The sequence below is a fragment of the Lissotriton vulgaris genome, unplaced genomic scaffold, assembly GCF_964263255.1.
Source record: "Lissotriton vulgaris unplaced genomic scaffold, aLisVul1.2 SCAFFOLD_1492, whole genome shotgun sequence".
Classification (NCBI taxonomy): Eukaryota; Metazoa; Chordata; class Amphibia; order Caudata; family Salamandridae; genus Lissotriton; species Lissotriton vulgaris.
In genome coordinates, this window is record NW_028243325.1 from 148,639 (window position 1) to 165,598 (window position 16,960).

Sequence of the window (16,960 nt, forward strand, 5' to 3'; positions counted from 1 at the left end):
TGCGGCCGGCCTCGTCGCTTACGTCCGTCCCGATGGCTTGCTCCCCCCCTGGGCCTCTGCAACGTGATCAGCTCCAGTGCGCAACGGAGTCCCGTCGCGTAGATACCGCTCGTCTGATGCAGCGTCTGCCGTGATGCGCTCCCCGTGGGACCTGCGACAGCCTGTCCTTGTCCACCTGGGCTACTGCTTCTGGTCCGCCGCGCCTCAGGGAGCTTGGTGCCGCTGAGGTCCCTCCGCGGTCCTATGGGCCTCTTCACTGTGTGCCCACAATCAGCGCAGGCCTCCGCGGTGGGACACCACCGGTACCGGGGGGGGGCGAGGGGGAGGGCCCGGGGACGTAGCACAGTGTCCCGTCTTCCGTAGTCCACCGCTCAGGTCTGCCCCCGCTCACCTCCGTGCGTAGCTGGGGCCCGGTGCTGGGTTACTTCTCATCATTCCGCCTCCCGGCATCGGAGGCTGTCTGCTAGCTCCGCCTGCAAGGGCGCACCCGGGCGGTCTCCTCTCCCAGCACCCGTGGTCGCCGCGCACCGCAGCCGGGGGCCAAAGAGTGTCTCCCGCTCTGGGGGGGATCGCCGCCGGGAGCTTCTGAGTCGGCGGCCGTGCTCCTTCCGAGCGCTCGAGCAGTGCGATCAGCTGGTTAGCCCTTGGCCTTCTAGGGCTCCGCCGCGGCCGCCATCTTGCGCGCCGTTCTCCTTCCCTCCGTCCCGGCGGCCGCTATGATCGGCGGCCGTGCTCCTCGAAGCAGTTCCGCCAGCTGCTCAAAATGTGCCCGCCGGTCACCACCGTGTCCTCGTTCGGCGCCGGGGCACACACGGGTTCTCTGCCACGTTTAGCAGGATTAATGAGGGGAAGAGGCACGGAGCTCTGGGCTCACGCCGCCATCACCCTCGGCGCTCAAGCCACGCCCCCCCCCTGCGGCCTCTTAGTGTTTTATTGTACCTAGCCCTGCAGCTTGATACCTTCCCTCTGTCCCTAGGTATGCATTTCAGAGCTGATTTCAGATCCCTCAAGGCGAGTGTGCAGTCATGATCGAACCACCTTGGTGCACTGTGTTTCTTGTTAATCTTCCTGCCCCTAAGTAAGCCACCTGTTTGTTTGGCCGCTCCCTCAAATGCCTTGATCAGGTCTGCCCCCCCCAACCTCCAAGTCCAAACACTTCCAAACGTTGGACTCGGCCTGTGTTAGTAAGATTCTGTAAAATGCCTCACTGTCCGCGTTGACCCACCTTAGTCTCCTACCTTGGTCAGTGGCTTTAATCAAACCTCCGCCCCCCCCTACGTTGTGATAGAAGTACCGCATTTGGATCTATGATGCACAGGAGAAGCGGGTTATGGTCGCTGAAATGCTAACCTCTATCTCAAACTTTGTAACCTGACACTTTAACATGGGTGTAACAAAAATAAAATCAATTATAGTGCCCTTCGCCCTGCCTTTGAAAGTAGGGGTGACCGTGCTATTGCCCTCCCCACCAATCAAATCCATGGTATATGTTAGGGCATGCCTGCCCAGGATCTTATTCAGCGCTCCTCCTTCCCTTGTGTGATTCAGGTGCCACCCCTCTACAATCGGGCAAGCCGACCAGTTCCCCTGATTCATTCTTAGGAAGGGGCATGGGTGACAATTGAACTCCCCCGCTAATACTAGCTGGGAGCACAGTGCCCCTCGCTCCTCCATGCCTGCCAGCCGAGCCCCTAATTCATTTAGGCTTTGGAGAGTTTGTCCTGGAGTAATGGCATTCTAGAAATGTACAACAGCTATATTAAAACCCTTATTACGATATGTGAGTCCCAGTGTGCAGTCCGAGGCCCATCTAAGTACACTCCACCTTCCTGAGAGTCTGAGATCGACATAAATAGTCAGACCCCCCTTTGCCCTCCCCGGCGCTGACTTACGTGCTGGGACGAAAAACATTTTGTAGCCTTCTATTGCCTGGGTGTTACTATGTACTCCCATGTTTCTTGTAGGAGGATTATTTAATGTTTCTTAATATACGTTAGCCAGTTGTGATTTTTGAGGCTAAGCCCGCTACATTCCAGGATATGATCTTAATGTCTCCCACTATTTGACTGCCTGCCGGGACAGTTGTAGGGTTAGGGGGCATTACAGGAACTTCACCCAAATTCCCTGCATCTTTCTCCACATTTCTCCCACCGGGCTCTATAACTCTCACATTGGCATTGGAATCATCTGACTGTGTGCGCCCTGGACCTTCATTGTCTCCTATTATGAGTGCCCCCCTCCCCCCTCGTGCTATTCTCATCTTTCAACCCCCCCACCAGTCAATCTATTTCATTTAGGGATGAAGCACAGTGGAGAGGTGCAAATCGGTTAGTGAGTGAAACTAGCTGGTCCCCCCGTCTGATGCAATCCTATTCCTCCTATGGTCACCTTGCATATTCCTATGGGCCATATCCCTATAGAAAAAAGCCAAGGGGAGCAGTCTGATACTGGACCCTCCATCCCCTTGGTATTGACCCCTGGATTGACTATGGAGGAGCTCATTGACTAACTCTGGATATCTGAAATTCAAAATCACACAATCACCCGAAAAGCTCTTTCTGCTACTTCCGATCCAAGCCACCCTCCTTCCCATCAGAATATGTCTGTGTTGTGTGATATTGAAACCCGTGTTTTTGACTAGCCAATGTGCTGTCTTGTTAGTTAGAGTGCGCGGGGATTCCTCCCTCTCATCCCCGTTAGTAGGAACCCCTACAAGGACCACTGTGTAGGGGCTTGAGGCTGGGGGGAGATCCAATGTCGGTAAACTCCTAGTGCTCGGCACAGCGTCCGCTATTGTTAACTCCTCATCACTAACTATTGCCCTTCTTCCCTCCGAGCCCCTCTGGGCTGTGTCAGGACAAACCGTATTAGGTGGCCCCATTCTGTTTATGCTTAGGGTAGTCCCTTTCGTTTTACCCGCCAAGGCACCGTTGTTGGTGCCCTCACTGTCTTTGCCCAACTGCCCGCCTTCGCTGTGCCCCCCTCCTTGACCCTCATAACTAGTTGTGGGCTTTGAGTATGATGAGGCTTCTGCTCCCCCCTCCTCCGGTCCCCTAATTCTATCTGGCACACTATTGCCCTGATCGCATAGCCGAGATAGTTTTTCCTCAATAACCTTAATTCTCTTGAGCACCGGTCCCAAATGGGTGGAAAAAGGAGCTCTAAGTTTGACCTTAATAGATCTTCCATTCCTTGTCCACTCCCCATCTTCCCACAGTTTGAACATTGCGTGCTACAAATGGGCCCCACGGCAGTGTTCACTCTGCTGGTCTTTACGGCACCCTTCTGTTTTGATTTTGGCTTTGAAACAATCGCCCCCCCCCCCCCCCCCCGATCGTGTGCCCCGGGTCCTTGCGTCAGCTAGAGGTTATACCAACTGCGTAGTAGATGTGTCTTTTATTGCAACTTTTGATCTTGTGATCACTTCTCCGCCCCCCCTTACTATGGTTCCCATACCTGAGTTGGACCTAGAGGCTACCAACTCTGATGGCCCTTGTTCTGGCCTGTCAAACACTGGAGTGGACGCACTGGAATTCTTCTCCACCTCTTCAATACTAATGTGAGACCGGTCTGGGTCAGAATCCGTTATAAGTGGGTCTTCAGGGTACATAAGTGAGCCACCCTCCTGTGTCATATGGGGAACATGAGCCATAGCACTAGTGATGCTGCCTCTATCTTGCTTTGATTGACCTTGGAGAATACTTTTATTTTGTGTTTTAGACCTTGCTATGGGGCCCATTGATGATCGCTTATGTTATAGCAGTGTATCTAGCGACAATCTTTTTTCTGTGGGCTGAATTTCGTGGACTAACAGTGATTCTGCTCTTTGAAGAAATGCATCAAGGGTCCCCTTAACCCTGCCCCCTACCCCAGGAATCACCTTCTGCTTACTCATACTGAGTGGTGTTCGATACTCCCACCGGTTACAGCGCAGATGTGCTATAGAACTATGGTCAGGTCCTACGTTACATACAGTACGAAAGGCACTAAAAATGAAATAGAGTCCACAAAGCACAAGGCGCTGCCTCCCTAACTGCTAAAACTGATGTAATCAGCTATTACTTCCACTCATTCACTGGAGGACGTGTCCACTATGTGTAACCTCCCGTATTGATTTTTTTTTGATCTCCCAGGGGTTGGAGTTTTCGCAACAATTTTTTTTTTAATGCATTTTCAGATCACGCAATGCTCACATTGGAAATCCATCTGGGGGAAGGATTGAGACTCCCAAAACGGTGGGCTTTCAATAAGCAGTACTTAAATGATAAAGACTGGGTAAAGTCCATGGAGTTAGAGATTAGACAATTTTTTAATCAGAACACTATGTCTGCTGCACCACATATAGTTTGGGATTCACTTAAAGCATTTGCTCGGGGGCTATTAATAGGCAAAGATGCAGCCATGTCCAAGAAAGCTAGGCTGGAAAAGTTACAGCATGAAGATAAGATCCATGGATCAGGCCATACGTGAGCTCTGCTCTGCCTATAACATCCAAAGTGAGATCTTTTTTCGACGCTTTCAACAGAAGGTTTATGAGGAAATTAATTTCACTGGTAGGCTATTGGCGTGGCAGGCCAAAGAGCAGGCCGCAGCAAATCAAATTAAAGCATTAAAATGCCCCCTGACTGCAGCTCCCACAGAAGACCCAGGGATAATAGGGGACATTATGATGGCCCACTGCGAATCTATCTATGGTAAAACACAAAGGGTTGATGGCCATCTGCTTGCTAAATTCCTTCAAGAAAATCCATCCTCAACCCTGTCTGAAATAGATAATCAATCTATGGCGAGCCTTTTCTCTTTGTCAGAACTGGAGGAAGTCGTAAAAAGTTTGGCGAATGGCAAGGCCTGTGGTCCAGATGGACTACCCGCAGAATTTTTTAAGGTCTTTTTTGGAGCACTTTTAGATTTTTTTCTATTCCTGATTAATTCTTTATTAGAAGGAGGGCCAGTTCCGGAATCTTTTAGGCAGGGGAACATTGTAAGTTTCCCAAAGAAAGGTTAGGATAAGATGGATCCTAGCTCTTATCGTCCGATCATGCTGCTGAACTCGGACTACAAAATCGTTACAAAACTTTTATCTTGTAGGTTCAATACATTTACAGCACAGTTGATCCACCCTGACCGGAATGAGTTTCTAGCTGGTAGACAATTGTCTACTAACACTCACTTTCTCGCAGAAGCCCTGGATTACTTTGAGGGTCAGAAGATTCCGTCTCTCATCTTATTATTAGATGCAGAAAAGGCCTTTGACCTTGTGGTCTGGGAGACATTATTTTTAATTTTACACTCTTTTAATATCCCAAGGTCATTGATACTTTTAATTCAGACCCTATATGAGAACGCGATGGCCAATATAATCATCAATTCGGAAGTGGTAGGATCTATTAAAATTAAGCGAGGCATGAGGCAAGGTTGCCCTTTATCATCGGTGCTATTCGCGTTCTTTATCGAACCCTTAGCAACAGCTATTCGTCACTGTGTCGATATTTGTCCTCCAATTACAGCAATGCCCAGAATAAAGCTGTATGCTGCTGACATCATGCTCTTAATTAAGCCTACAGTTGAGGTGCAATCCAAGGTCTTCAAGTTGTTTGAGGACTTTGAAGCTTTAGGGGGATACCGCATTAATAAGGGCAAGACGGAAGTTATTCAGTGTGGGAGTGACGCTATAAATCTACACCCTGATATCCGGGGCTCTGTTAACTCGAATCCAAAGAGATATTTGGGAATATTTTTCTCAAATCTAATTGATGATCTATATAAATTAAACTTTGATCCCCTAATAAATAAAGTTAAAGGGCTGTTCTTCCAATGGAATTTACTTCCTTTGTCTATTATGGAACGAGTGGCTCTGATTAAGATGTCTGTTTTACCGCTATTTAATTTTTTGTTTGCCTCAATTCCGTGCACTTTATCAAATTCCTTCTTTTCTCAGGTTGAGTCAATGTTTACAGCCTTTATATAGGCAAAGAAAGTCCCACGCCTTGCACTTAGCACTTTATATGAAGACTTGGATCAGGGTGGTTTAGCACTTCCCAATCTTAAAAGCTACTGTGATGCGTATTTTGCACAATATTTATCGAGGTTTAAGCCCGCACCACAAACACATTGTTTTACCAACTTTTTTATCAATCTTATGTGTCAGGACACCCAAATTCATTCTCCCCTGTTAATGTTCAGATCTCCAAAGCTGGTCCGCTACAAGAGCTTGCAGTGGCTTTTTAAAAGAAGGCAGGCATTCTTTAAAAATTATTCCATACCTGCAATCAACTCTGCTTCCTTGTTAGAAGAAATTCTCCCCTTCATAGGTGTTAGACAACCTAGATATCTGGCTGTAAAATGGGTGGAAGCAGGGTTTGTTAAAATCTCTGACTTTATACGGGATGGTAACTGGGTGTCTATGGTAGAAATACGCCAATCATTGACCAATGATTTTATCTTAATGAATTCCTATGGCACTTTGTTTAAATATCTTGCCGAAACTAGCGCTATTTCCTTTTTGGCTCAGAATCTGTTGGTGGAGGATCTTTTAGTTAAGGTATCAGACTAGAAGCCTGGTGCCTGGAAGAAATATTTGACCTCGGTAAGGGGGGTGGATGTTGAATCTAAAGCTTTAAGGAAATGGTCAGAACAGGAAAACTGTGAAATCTCCCCCTATATTTGGACCACTATTACCAGGTTGAAGTTCAGCTCCTTAAGAGGGGCAAATTGGCACAGGATGCTATTTTTTAGTAAATGGCTGCTGTATCGAACCCCAGCAGCACTGGCCAAAATGTACCCCAATCAGTCTTCCCAATGTTTCCGATGTTTGAACTTTCCTGCTGCCAATTGGTCATATATTATGCTCCGCTGTACAAAGATTAATATGTACTGGGTCGAGGTATTTGTGTATCTCGAAAAAGAATGCAATTTATAGTTGGAAGTAAATGACAGGTTAATTCTTTTTGGCTTTGACCCGGATATCCATTTTGCAGATTCAGTGACTAGATTTCTGTACATAGCTATGGCGATTGCAATATCACAGGCCTTTCAAAATTGGCGCTCTGACTTAATTCCGTCAGCCTTGGAATGGGGGCATAAGATGAGAAGGGTAAAGAAAAGTGAATATACCTTTGCAGCAAGAAATGGGGGACTTAATAGATTTAATAAAACATGGTGTTCGAGATTTGATTAAAACAGAGGGTGAGGATGTAGTGGCCAGTTTGTTTGGTGGCGGGTGGGAATAAGATTTAAGACCTCGTCAATTGTCTATTTATCTATTTATTGTGTGAATGTTTACAGGGGGCTTTTTCTACGGGATTTTTGTACTTTTATACCTGATCAACTCTCTTTTATGAAATGTATAACAAGTTTGTGACCTGGGATAGCTACTTATGGTGATTCTTTTGGTACAAATAGATTTGTTTTTGCTGTTCGGCTTTTTGCTATGATATAATGCTGGTTTATGCAAATGTTTATGTTGACAAACCGTGGCTTCAATAAAAATGTTTTTTAAAAAGAGTGTATCCGGCGGTTCACTTACTGCCACTCTGGGTCTAGCGTCCGCCCCTATGGGAGGTGTCCTGTTTTCAGACTCAAGGAGGGTGGCCCTGCTCGGCCTCCTCCGGCCTTTGACGGACAAGGACGGGCCTGCCCTTGGCCCGGGCTTAGCCCTGGCGAGCCCGCGCTCGTTCCGCGCCGCGGGAGCCCCAACGCTAATTTATCCTCGTTGTCCCTATGGGAATGTCGCGAGAGCGCTCTGCCTCCTGGGAACTGGAGTTCCGGCAGTCTCGCGCTCCACGATGTAGATGGGGCAAAGTCCGTCAAAGAAGGCAGCCACAAACAACAAGTAGGTCCCTGGGCAGCAAAGGGCAGGCGGAAATGGCCGGTAGGTCAGAAGGGCAATCAAATCACAGTATACTGTTCCAGAGGTTCAGTCCTAGAGACATTATCTGTAACTGAACCCAGACACCCTTGGAAGCATGTGCTTTTAAGACAAGTTGCGTTCACTCACCTGAAGGTGACATGCTTCATCATTGGGCTATACTCCTCACCAGGCCGGCGCTACAATGCCTGGCGGGCACCACAAGAAACTTCAAAATGTGTGGAAGGTTCCCCTGTTAAATATACACAGGTAGGGGTAGAGTACTGTGAACAAAAGAGAAGAGACCTGTGGTTTACCTGAAACTGAGTAGAGTTACGAATGATGACTGAAACAAGACTATGCTAGGTGGAAACTGATTCAAATTAATCAGTTAATGCAACACTAAATAGAAATAATTTCAAAATTGTTTAAGCACTGTCCATGATGTATAGCTCCCCACAACATTTTTTTTTTACTTAGTTAGCACAATCTAACAGGTGAATACGCAACAAAAGAATTTAAAAGGTATAAACACAATTTATTAAAATACCTCCCTAAGAGGGTTACAATCTAAATAAAACACAATAAAATATTCACATAAGTGAAAATAATCTAAAAGAAGGAAGTGGTCAAAGTACAAAGGTCGACGCTGCGTTTCGGTGTTGTTTTATATTATTTACACCTTCTTCAGGACAATTTGACGATTCACAGTTTATCTAGAAATTGAGAAAACATTTTTAGATACATACTCCTTCAACACATAATCTGTCATTTCTACACAGTGTTTACCCTGTTTGCTAAGCTATATTAAAACATAGTATTCACTGTTAATCCAGTTGTCAGAGAATGATGGGTGGGGTAAAGGAACATAATGCTGAGCCGGCGTATTATGGCTCTTCAAATAGACATTTATTTACCAAGCTGTAGTCTTGTATCCTTTATGACATTTCGGTGTTGATCTTATCAATAAACATACGAAAAAGCCGGGATTTAAATTCATAACGACGGGGTTTGAAATTTATAAGAACATAATACCTGATATTGTTTGAAGATTCTCTTTTAGCCATTAAGAAGACTTCATGGTCAACCAGTTATATAATGGATCATCAGATGTATGCCGCATACCCAATTACTGCGATTTTTTCTGTCACCTTAATGGGTGAGATTGATAAAATACTCAAAAAATTGGGTTCAAGTTTTGGATTTTGAAGTTTAAACTATTTTGCATAGATTTATTTAAATTTAATTTAGGGAATACCTGTTTGTCAAATCGAGGTGCAGATTATAATAAACACGGAGGAGCCACCGGACTTCTCTCTTAAATTGGAGTCTATGTCGGGTCCTTGTCAGTGTTTTTGGATCCCTGTAGAAAAAGGCATACATATGTGTATATATAGTATTATTGCTATGCTGGGGCTGCTTTTGGGCTTGTATTTAGAAAGAACATTAAGCTATGCTCAACTTACCACAATTATGTCGCCTTTGAATCAACAGTTTGTGTATTTGGATAGCAGAGGTTCGTCACCTGTTTAAAGAAAGGACGTTTGCTTTAGAAATCTTGAATGATGGACTATATTTATTAACATTTTCCTCCCTGTTTGAGGTCAGTTTTTGGGCTACTTTTCCTAATTTAAGAAGCCGGTGTTCAAATTTTGGATGTTCAAATGGGATAATAGAATGTATATCTCTTATCCTGCATTGCATTAAGTCAAGGTGCTAATTCTGTAAGTAATATTTTAACTTTTTTTTAAAAAACGTATGCACATAGTCATACAGACACTCTCTATTGGTCCCACAACTATTGTTTAGCCAATGCAGGCTCGAAGGGTGGCTTTTACCAGCTCCCGAGTTTAGTATTGCACTTGTGCTCATTCAAGTTAACAAACCGCCCCAGTTCTCTTACCTTAAAGTTTCAGGTCGGCCTCCCTGTTCCTCCGTGTATCGCGTTGATCCGAGTAAATAAAAAACGGGACGCGGCGCGTAGTTTAAATACTGTCGCTACCCTGTATGACCCGGAAGTGCATCGCCGGGATTATACCGTTTTCCATCGAATAAGGGGCATATTTTGGGAGTTATTATTTATAAGGCTAAGGTCATGTATTGGTATTCTTATTGATACTTAGTGCGCATTTTCCGATTATTTTCTTAATTCCTAAACCGGAAGTATATCGGATATTGTCCGTCCCGGACCTCGGTTTTATTCAAGTGTTTTTGATGTTGCTCTGTGGTGCTTACTGGAGGTACCTAGTGGGCTAGTTTGACCCTAGGGACCCTTAGGATTCAAGGGGACTTAATTTCCCAACTTAGAACGGACACAGGGCGCTTTTACACAGTGGTGAAGGGCGGGGACGGGCCTGAGGTGAGGTGTGCAAACACGCCCTGTGGCGTGTTTTAAGTTGGGGAATTAATTCCCCTGCAATCCTGGGGGCCCCTGGGGGCCAAGTAGCCCACCAGGTGCTTCCAGTAAGTGACACTGTGAGAGGTCTGTCTGTTGCATATGACTCACAGTAAGAGGGTGTTTAGAGTTTAAGAAATCTGTTCACTCTGTGCTGATGTTTGCTCATACTGCGAGGGGCATTTACTTTTTGTGGAAACCCTTCAAACACTGTACCACTTAGGGTGGAGTCATTCGAAGAGCCAGGTCTTGAACTTCTTGCTTAACTCAAGAAGCGAGGAGGAGGCTCTGATGTGGCTCTGATGTGTTGAGGGAAGTCGCTCCATGCTTTAGGAGCGATGTATGAGAAGGTGTGGCCTCCGGATCTGTTTCTGTGTATGTCTGTGATGTGTCTGAGTATGAGTCCGGCTGAGAGGGGGTACCTAGTGTGTTGACGGAAGGAGTTGTGGTTGTTAATATAGGCAGGGCCTTTTTTGTGTAGTGCTGTGAATGTGTGGGTGAGTAGTTTGAACTGTGGGTGTTTATGTATCTGGAGCCAGTGGAGTCCCCTCAGGTGTGGTGTGATATGTGTTCTGAGTGAGAGGTTGAGGATGAGTCTGGCAGCTGCGTTCTGGGTGGTTTGCAGCCTTCTGGTGAGCTGTTTGATGATTTCTGCAGAGAGAGTTCCTGTTGTCCAGACTACTGGAGATGAGTGCATAAATGATGGGCTTCTACCTACGATGCCGCCACCCTCCTAGCCTTTAACCCCGGTCGCGCCCCCAACTGCGTCCAAGCAGTTCCTGGACACACCCATGGACCTTTCTCATGCTACTCCTGCAGATTCAGCGGCTCCGACATTTACCCCACTACGACCACTCCACAGAATCCCGACCCCAACCACCTACAGTGCATCCTTCTCAACACCCGATCGGTCCACAGACACGCCATTGACCTATGGAATCTACTAGACACCATCTCTCCGGACGTCGCCTTCCTTACAGAAACATGGATGAACGCCTCCTCCGCCCCAGACATCACCATTGCCATCCCAGAAGACTATAAGATCACACGCAAGGACCGTACCGGCCACACAGGAGGAGGAATCGCCATCGTCCATAAGAAATCAATCCGCATCTCAACCAGCTCTGACGCTAACCTCGCCAACTCTGAACACCTTCACTTCCAGATCCTCATCGACCCCAAGACCACACTTAGAGGCACCCTCCTCTACAGACCACCAGGACCCCGCGCAAAATTCAGTGAAGACATCACGGACTTCATCACTCCTCACGCGCTCCCCTCCAAAGACTACATCCTTCTGGGAGACCTCAATTTTCACCTTGAAAAGATCAACGACCGCAACACCACCACCCTCTTGGACAATCTAACCAACCTCGGACTTAAACAACTGGTAACATCGCCCACCCACATCGCAGGTCACACACTCGACCCCATCTTCACCTCCAGCAATCATGTCTCCTTCAGCCACACTACGGAGCTCCTCTGGACTGACCACAGCTGCGTTCACTTCACCTACAACAAACCAAAACCCACCAACAACCTCCAACCAACTCTGCAAAGAAACTGGAACAAAATCACCACAGACCAGATCTCCGCATCGCTCCTTCTAAACACCCCAGCCCACTCTTCTAACGCAAACGAAGCCGCCGCCAACCTCACCCTATGGTTATCCAACACCGCCGACACCTTAGCACCACTGAAGAAACGTCAAAACAAACCTGCCAGCAAAAAGGCCTCATGGTTTAACGATGATCTTAAGAAGTCCAAGAAACTCTGCCGCTCCCTTGAAAAGGCCTGGAAAAAAGACCCAACCACTAGCACCAAGGACGCCTTCAAAAACGCCACCCGCACTCACCACCAACTAATCCGAAAGGCCAAGAAAACAGCATTCAAGGATCGACTAGACAACAACGCCCACAACAGCAAGGAACTTTTCAACATCGTCAAGGAATTTTCCAATCCCTCGGCCAACTCCAACGACATCACCCCCTCTCAAGCCCTCTGCGACTCCCTAGCCTCATTCTTCCACAACAAGATTGCAGACATCCACAACAGCTTCGACAACCAACCCGGAAACCAACCCACCCTACCTTGTGCTGAACATTCTCCCCCCGTGAACACCCTTAACGACTGGAACCCAATCTCCACTGAGGACACAATCCGCCTGATGAATTCCATCCACTCAGGATCCCCCACAGACCCATGTCCTCACCACATCTTCAACAAAGCAGACTCCGTCATAGCACCACACCTCCGAGACGTCATCAACAGCTCCCTCAACTCCGCCACCTTCCCGGAAGACTGGAAACACGCTGAACTCACCGCCCTTCTGAAGAAACCCACAGCGGACCCCACCGAACTCAAAAATTACCGCCCCATCTCGCTCCTTCCATTCCCGGCCAAAGTCATCGAGAAAGCTGTCAACAACCAACTCGCCGCCTTCCTCGAAGCCAACAAATCCCTCGACTCCTCACAATCTGGCTTCCGAGCAAAACACAGCACTGAGACCGCCCTCATCGCAGCAACAGACGACATTCGAACTCTACTGGACAATGGAGACACAGTCGCCCTCATCCTCCTCGACCTCTCTGCAGCATTTGACACAGTCTGCCACAGCACCCTTTTACAACGCCTCAATAACATCGGAATCCAAGGAAAAGCACTTGAATGGATCACCTCGTTCCTCACCGGAAGAACTCAGAAAGTCCGCCTCCCACCATTCAAGTCCGAGGCCACTGAAGTCATCTGTGGCGTACCACAAGGATCCTCACTCAGCCCCACCCTCTTCAACGTTTACATGAGCCCCCTCGCGACCATCGCCCGCCAACACAACCTCAACATCATCTCCTACGCGGATGACACTCAACTAATCCTTTCTCTCACCAATGACCCCAGCACGGCCAAAACTAACCTACACGAAGGAATGAAAGAAGTTGCCGAATGGATGAAACAAAGCCGTCTGAAACTGAACTCAGACAAAACAGAAGTCCTCATCTTAGGTACATCTCCCTCTGCATGGGACGACTCCTGGTGGCCGGAAGCACTCGGAAAGGCACCCATCCCGACAGATCATGCACGGAACTTAGGCATCATACTGGACTCTTCACTCTCAATGAACAAACAAGTCAGCGCCGTATCCTCTTCCTGCTTCAACATTCTTCGCATGCTGAGAAAAACATTTCGCTGGATCCCCACCGAAACAAGGAAAACAGTCACCCATGCTCTGGTCACGAGCCGACTAGACTACGGAAACACCCTCTACGCAGGCATTACCACCAAACTCCAGAAGAAACTCCAACGAATCCAAAACGCCTCAGCCAGGATCATATTAGACATCCCACGCAACGAACACATCTCCGGTCACCTTAAGGACCTCCACTGGCTACCCGTCAATAAGAGGATCACTTTCCGACTGCTAACCCACGCACACAAATCACTCTACGACATCGGACCAGAATGCCTCAACTCACGACTGTCCTTCTACACCCCCTCCCGCCAACTACGCTCTTCCAGCCAAGCCCTCGCCACTGTACCTCGCATCAACAAGACCACCATGGGCGGCAGATCCTTCTCATACCTGGCTGCTAAAACATGGAACTCACTCCCCGCTTACCTTCGCCTTACCCAGAACCACCTAGCATTTAGAAAACAGCTTAAAACGTGGATATTTGACAAGTAATCTCCCTCCCCTCTCTAAGCGCCTTGGGACCCTCTGGGTATGTAGTGCGCTATATAAATTCTCTGACTTGACTTGACTTGACTTCTGGTGTTGCTTGGGAGCCGTTTGAAGATTTTCTTCAGCCTTTTCATGGTGTGAAAGCAGTGACGATGTTGGCCTGGGCGATCATGAACCCTAGGTCACGTGTGTGCAAGCTAGGGGTGGGAGTCGGTCCTAGGGTGGTAGGCCATCTGGTGGATTCCCATGTGCAGGTGTTGTTTTCAAAGATCAACACATCTGTCTTGTCAGTGTTGAGTTGGAAACAGTTGGATTTCATCCATGTCTTTCCGGTCGGTAAGCGTGTTCCTTGTGTTGTGGGTTTTATTCAGAGAGGGACAGTATTAGTTGCATGTTGTCTGTAGAAGAGGAGGGTGATGTATTAAGTATGGATGACTGTCCATGAGGATGAGGTGTAATACCATGTTAAACGCCGCCAAGAGGTCCAATAGAATTAAGGCCCACTCTCTGCTCTGTCTATGATTATGTGTATAGCATAGGTGGGTGCGATGAGTGCTGTTTCCATACTGTGGTTGGGCATTATTCCAGACTCGGTGGCCTTGAGGAGCTGGTTGTTGATGTGGTAGTTGGTCAGACGCCTGTTGATGGTTTTCTCTAGGACTTTGGCCGTGTATGGTAGGAGGGCGCTCGGTCAGTAGTTGTAGAGTTTGTTAAGGTCCCTGGAGGGTTTATTCAGCAGGGCTGTACCAGCTGCCTGTTTCAAGGCTCCTGGGAAAAGGGATGCATTGATGGAATCGATCAGGATGGGAGTGAGGACTTCACTGATGGAGTGTAGGTCTTTTTTAGGTCTCGCCTATGCAGTGCGCTTGCGCTATATAGGAAAAAGACCTTTTGTATTCGATTCGCTTTTTGCCCTAAAAACGTGCACGCGTTGCATTGCTTTCAATGGCAACGCGTGCACATTTGACGATTCCCTTGCGGGAGTGAGCTTTGTACTTGTACTTTTAACTTGTAAACATATGGTACCCCTGCTTGCTCCCGCAAGGGAAGAAACCGGCGCAGGCCCCCTCCTCTCTCCCCTCCCCCTGCTGCCTCCTTTCAGCGCGAGAGTTTTTCTTGTACTGAAAAAGTGTAAAACTTACACAAAGTCTTCCTGGGCACTGAAATGCGCTGTTCCCAACACTAGATGCAATAATTTGCACTTCAGAAGATTAGTGCTCGTCTCTTACAGGCACATGCATCAAGCCTAGGATTTTGCGAGTCCTTAATTGCGATTATTAAGGAATTGCAATTAAGGACTCGCAAAAGCCTATGGAGGTAGAAATCGCTATAAAAATAGCGATTCCTACACATTCCTGATTTACGAGTCGCTAATTGCAATTCGCAAATAAGGAATAGCTTCCCATTCAACAGGTCCATAGGAATGAATGGGAAGTTGCATGCGCAATTTGCGAGTACCAAATTTCTCATCCAATTTCAAGGGTGCAACAGGGTGTCAAAAGGACACCCTGTTGCACCCCTGAAATTGATCTGTGCAGTGCACCCACATGTCCCAAGGACATGTGTGTGTGTGTAACCTACAACTTTGAAAAATGCACCTTAGTGCATTTTTCAAAGTTTTTGCAAGTTCACCTTCATGGTAATTTGCGACCCCTAGTAGCGAAATCACTACTTCAAAGTGGTTCTTACATTGAATTTAACGAATCGCATTCCTTAAATGCAATCACAATTTGAGAACTCACAATAAATTGAGAATTCTCAAATTGACCCTTGATGCATCGCAAAAGCTAATTTTGCGATCGCAAACGGCCGATTTTTGCAAATCATACCGTTTGCGATTGCAAAGAGCTTTGCTGCATGTGCCTGTTAGTTTCCAGAGACTATTCTTCTTGGACACTACTTCATGCGAGAACAGACAACCCTCTCTGTCTGGCCCGTATTTGTTTTTCCTCTTGTTAACTTTTTTCCAGTTGTAGTCCCCTGACAAGATCAATCCATATTGATTTCTTTATTTGTCTTCACAGTGACAGTCTGCGGTATCCGTCTTGCGGCGGCGTTTGTTTACACACAGTGCTACTGCAAATATCTGATGTAAATCTACCAAATGACTGTGATGCGAAACTTCAGAGAGGTAATAATTATGATGAACATATTTAAAAGCACAATAATTCTGATTCTCACAGTAGCTGCACTGTAATACAAATTATTTGAAATTGCAGTTAAACCACCTTGAAATGCCGAAGCGCTATGATGGACCACGACTGTGCTCACTGGGATTAACATGAACTTGATTCTCGGCCAAGGCGGATAATAAACCTGCTCCTCAGGCCCCTCCTTGCCCAGTGGCATGCACACTGAAGTTTAAAAATGCAAACTTGAAAAATCCCCCAGATGCTGTACATACGGAAACATGAGCATTTCTAAATCACTATAAAATATCTTATTAGCCCAATTAAATCTGTCCATCCCAAAAGCACGGTAAGGTAGAAACACCAAAGTACAAGGCAAGAACATTGGCCAACTGTTGCCGAAAGTGCTCCCTCCTCCCCAACTTTCCATGTGGCACCACCGGACCCACCAGGGTGCTCCCCCGAGCTATGCAGCTCAGCTCCCGCTCCCCTCTGTTGCTGCAGGAGGTTCATCCATTGCAGGCTAGAGAGGGGTGCAGGGTTCCCAGGGTGACATCTCCCGGCCTGACACCTTTGCACCTCCATCTCAAATATACAACATCAACAGTTTCTATGTGGCAGGCTCTGCAGGTATGTGCATTGACAGGGGGTGCAGAAGAGGGAGGCGAAGAGACGAGGGTAAGGTGGCACAGACCACTTTAATAGTAGCGGCACGGGTGTGGCACTTTATAAATAACAGCAGCACAGCTCCCCTGACGTATCCTCCTCGCTTGACAAACGTGTGTGAAAGTGTTTGCGTGGTGTCCTGAAACAGCATGAAGCTTACAAGGCGCCCCACTCAAAACGACTCTCTTAAGAATAAGGCAGTACTTCTTTGGAATGTGATGCCAGAGGTACCCAGCTTCTAAGAGCTA

The 16,960-nt window shown here is 47.2% G+C and overlaps 1 protein-coding gene across 4 annotated transcripts in view; it reads left to right on the forward strand.

The window, feature by feature from the left end:
- Nucleotides 1-16,960, forward strand: part of LOC147668416 (uncharacterized) — a 124,116-nt gene that overhangs the window by 11,525 nt on the left and 95,631 nt on the right. Inside the window, exon 2 of one of the 4 annotated variants that reach the window (XM_086948564.1) lies at nt 15,942-16,048. The exons of 2 other annotated variants lie outside the window; for them this stretch is intronic. The gene's annotated coding sequence lies outside the window, so the exon portion shown is untranslated. Of the gene's footprint in view, nt 1-15,941; nt 16,049-16,960 lie in introns of those variants that run through there. One more of the 4 variants, XM_086948563.1, reaches the window with a different exon arrangement.